Source organism: Nycticebus coucang, chromosome X, assembly GCF_027406575.1.
Source record: "Nycticebus coucang isolate mNycCou1 chromosome X, mNycCou1.pri, whole genome shotgun sequence".
Taxonomy (NCBI): domain Eukaryota; kingdom Metazoa; phylum Chordata; class Mammalia; order Primates; family Lorisidae; genus Nycticebus; species Nycticebus coucang.
Window position 1 is genome coordinate 35,757,665 of NC_069804.1, and position 4,396 is coordinate 35,762,060.

Consider the following 4,396-nt stretch of genomic DNA (forward strand, 5'->3'; position numbering starts at 1 on the left):
CGAATTTCCTCAATGTTTGTATATCCGTAAATGATTTGATTTCTCCGTCAATTCTGAAGCTTAGCTTAGCAGGGTACAGAATTCTGGGCTGAAAATTGTTCTGTTTAAGTAGATTAAAGGTAGATGACCATTGTCTTCTTGCTTGGAAAGTTTCATTAGAGAAGTCTGCGGTCACTCTGATGGATTTGCCCCTGTAGGTCAACTGGCGCTTACTCCTGGCAGCTTGCAGAATCTTTTCTTTTGTCTTGACTTTGGACAGGTTCATCACAATGTGTCTTGGAGAAGCTCGGTTAGAGTTGAGGCGACCTGGGGTCCGATATCCCTCTGAAAGCAGTGTGTCAGACTCTTTGGTGATGTTTGGGAAATTTTCTTTTATAATATTCTCTAGTATGGCTTCCATTCCTCTGGGGCATTCTTCTTCCCCTTCTGGAATTCCTATAACTCGTATGTTGGAACGCTTCATAAAGTCCCATAATTCTGACAGTGAACGTTCTGCTTTCTCTCTCTTCTTTTCTGCCTCTTTTACTGTCTGAGTTATCTCAAGAACTTTGTCTTCTACCTCTGAAATTCTTTCTTCTGCATGGTCTAACCTGTTGCTGATACTTTCCATTGTATCTTTAAGTTCCCTAATTGAATGTTTCAGTTCCTTGAGGTCTGCTATATCCTTTTTATATTCTTCATATCGTTCATCTCTTATTTGATTCTGTTTTTGGATTTCCTTTTGGTTATTTTCCACTTTATTAGCAATTTCCTTCATTGTTTCCATCATTTCTTTCATTGTTTTCAACATGTGTATTCTAAATTCCCTTTCTGTCATTCCTAACATTTCTATACTGGTGGAATCATCTGCAGTAGCTACCTCATGGTCCCTTGGTGGGGTTGTTCTAGACTGGTTCTTCATGTTGCCTGGAGTTTTCTGCTGATTCTTCCTCATGAGTGATTTCTTTTATCTGTTTCCTTGCCCTAATTTTCCTTTCACTTCCTCTTGCTCTTTAAGTTCTTGTGCCTGTGGACTAAGGGTTATAGGACCAGAAGGGTGAGAAGGTTGAAGAGCAAAAAAAGGGGATGAAAGAAAGGAGGACCGAGTGATAAGAAAAAAAGAAAGATAGAGAAAGGAGAGGGGGTGGGTATAAGGAATATTGACAAAAAGAAGAGAGGCACAGAAAGAGGGAGACAGGGCAATATAGGTGTACAGTAGGGTACTTTGACACAACCTTAAAAAACCCCACCTTCTGGGGGTGCCCAGTTGCGTGGTTCCCTTGAGGTCAGCAGCTCTTTGCTAACCTGATCAGACACAGTACCCCACCTCCACCAAGTAGAGAGGAAAGACAAAAATGCTTTAAATCAAACCAAAAGAAGCAAACAGAAAACTTTACGGGGATAAAATTGGGTGAAAAACCAAATTATATCGGTAGAAACACTAGCAAAAATGAAGTTGAAGTTATTAAAAAAGGCAGCAATGGGAAATTATAATTAAACTAGGAAAATTGAGAAAGAAAAAGGGATCTGTGTGGAAAAGATTGAAATTAAAAAAACAAAAGAACATCAGCAACGTCAAAATAAACAAACAAAAAAAACAACCAAACCAAAAAAAAAAAGAAGAAAAAAATACACAACCAAAAACAAAGCAGTTTGTATATGTTATTGAATATTGTCTGGGCAACACGTGGTCTTCTGGGGTATGAGATGTTAGTCACAGTTCTGATACGACTGGAGGCTGCTGATTTCTCAAACCCCAGCAGGTAGACACCCTAAATCTCTCTTCAGCCTACTTAAAAGGCACTTTGAACTTGTAAACTTGCTGAGCAGAAGCTTTCCCAGCTTTCTCGCTGGAATCGCTGCTGAAGTGGCTATGCACTTACTCAGTGTGCCAAAACCGATCTCACTCTGCCCCTGAGGGTTAGGGCTGCAAGACGGCTCAGACCCCACCCTTAGGCTACTTGGTTGCTGGGTTACCAGCTCCCACCCGTTTCTAGCTCTGCGACCCTGAGGGCAGAGCTTGCCGGGGCAGATCACTGACAATGGATCCGTGTGACCCACCGCCAAACACTATCAGCTCCGTCTGGCTCAGTGGCTCAGACTGGGGCCCTAGACAACGGCCAAAGTTCTCCGCACTCCCGCTCAGGCCTTCCCCAAGGCAGTTCAACTCAGTGCCAAGTCCAAGGACATCAAAACAGTTCACAGGTAAGGCCTTTCTGGTTTGCAGTCTCGCTGCTACTGAACTTACAGTTGTGGGCGGGTTTAGACGGATTGAACACACGCGACCACTTGCCGGCTTTCCACTGTTTTAGTCCTCCTCTTGGGGTCCAGAAGTCTCTCGCTGACTCCCTGTATTTTCATAGGAGTGATGATAGGCAGTTCCCACCAGCCAGAGATGCCTGGAGTCCTATCTCCCCAGACTCACGGTGCCCAGATGCAAGGAAGCTGTTACTCGGCTGCCATCTTGCTCCGCCTGGAGGTGGGTTTATTTTAATTGATTTTAGGGAGGCTCCAGGATTATGAATGTTTGTTCTGGATTGTGTATTGTAGAAATCAGGAAAAAAAATTTCTAGGTGACAGAAGAAAATGATCAGAGCTAGAATTGTCACTGAAGAAGGAGGAGAGATAGTGAAGTTAGCAGAGAGAGACTATTTGGTCATTTTTGAGGTTGCACAGGGGTTTTATTTTAGTTGCTGCTGTATAAATTTCTATTGCAGCGCTATCACCATAGAGCAATATTGTTTTTGTTTTATCACAGTCACAGTGAATCCTTGTGCACTGTTGATGTTCTGTGAAATTATGTTCAGCAAGTATTTACTATGGTGCATCTGGTAGCAACAAGGCCAGCTACCAGCTCTCAACTCTTGGGGCTATTTTTTTCTTTCTCACATAGAAACTTTCATGCTCTGAACTACCAAATCTGCCATGTCAATTACCAAGCTTTTGCTGTCAAGAGTTGACCTGAAGAAAATTATAATTGCCTTGAAAATTCACTAACAATTCATGTTTTTATTTTTTTAACCGGAAGGGTTACTTCACTACTCCTCAGTAATAAAAATATGTACCTCATGTTAAATTTATATTAGGACCAAGGAAGCCAATTAAATTCTTTACAGCAGGGCATAATTTAATCACTGCATCTTTTACTTTTAATAGATGAACATCTACAATCTAGTAGAAAGATTGAGTGCATTTAATTAGAAAATACACTTTCCAAATTATCTCCTTATTATCTGTAGATGCCTCTGAATTTCAGCTCATCTTCTAATTACAGGGAAGGATTCCTACTTTTTTTCCAAAGCTACTAGTACTCCCAATTTCATGATATAGAACTGAGTCTATGAAATTGTCTAATCAGTCTTTTCCTTTCCGCCCACCATCTTCCATCTTTTTATTTTAATGTACTAAATGACAGTTTTCCCTTACCAATATACATTCTCATCTTTTCCCAAACTAAGAATAAGTTACTCTATTTCTCCTTGAGATTTTATTTCTTAACACACTTAATAAACCCTTATTGTCTTTATTTTCTTTTTGTGTTGAAAAATCTCAGAAAATCACAGAAAATAATATAACACCAAGAATTAACAAGTATTCATGTTTTCTTATGTTAAAGATTACTTTAATAAAAACATGCTACTGTAATTGTCATTTTGCTATCTTGCAGACACTGCCAGAATTACCCTGGCTAAAGATCAGTTTGTCACATAAAAGCAGTCCTTTTCTGAAATTTCTGTTTCACTCTTTTTTTTTTTTCTTTTCTTGAGACAGAGTCTCACTCTGTAGCCCTTGGTAGAGTGCCATGGTGTATTAGCTCACAGCAACCTCCAACTCTTGGACTTAAGCGATTGTCTTGCCTCAGCCTCCTGAGTAGCTGGGACTACAGGCACCCGCCACAATGCCTGGCTAATTTTGTTGTAGTTGCCACTGCTGTTTTAGCTGGCCAGGGCCAAGTTCGAACCTGCCACCCTTGGTATATGGGGCCAGCGCCCTACCTACTGAGCCACAGGTGATGCCCTGTTTCACTCTTAAAATTACTTTGACATCGGGGAGGGAGACAAGATGGCGGACTGAAGCCAGCTTTCAACAAAGGCTCCCGTCCAGAAGGAGAGTTAAGGGACAGGAATTTAGTAAGTATCCTGGTGGACTTGAGCCTCACCAAGAGAGAAGGCTGAAGAACGCACATCAACACCGCTGAGGCAAGTTGTGATCACAAGGACGCAAACAAAAGGTACAAAATCCACCACCAAGCGGACGGGAGTCCCCCTCCCCCATGAGACCGGCTCTGGAGCCCCACAATTTAACAAGCGGGCAGAAATTAAAGGCCCTCCCACTACACTCCACGGGAAAGACCTTCTAAAAACTGGACCTACCTCCCCTACTGGGGTGCCGTGGCGTTCTCCTGCCGGACATAGGG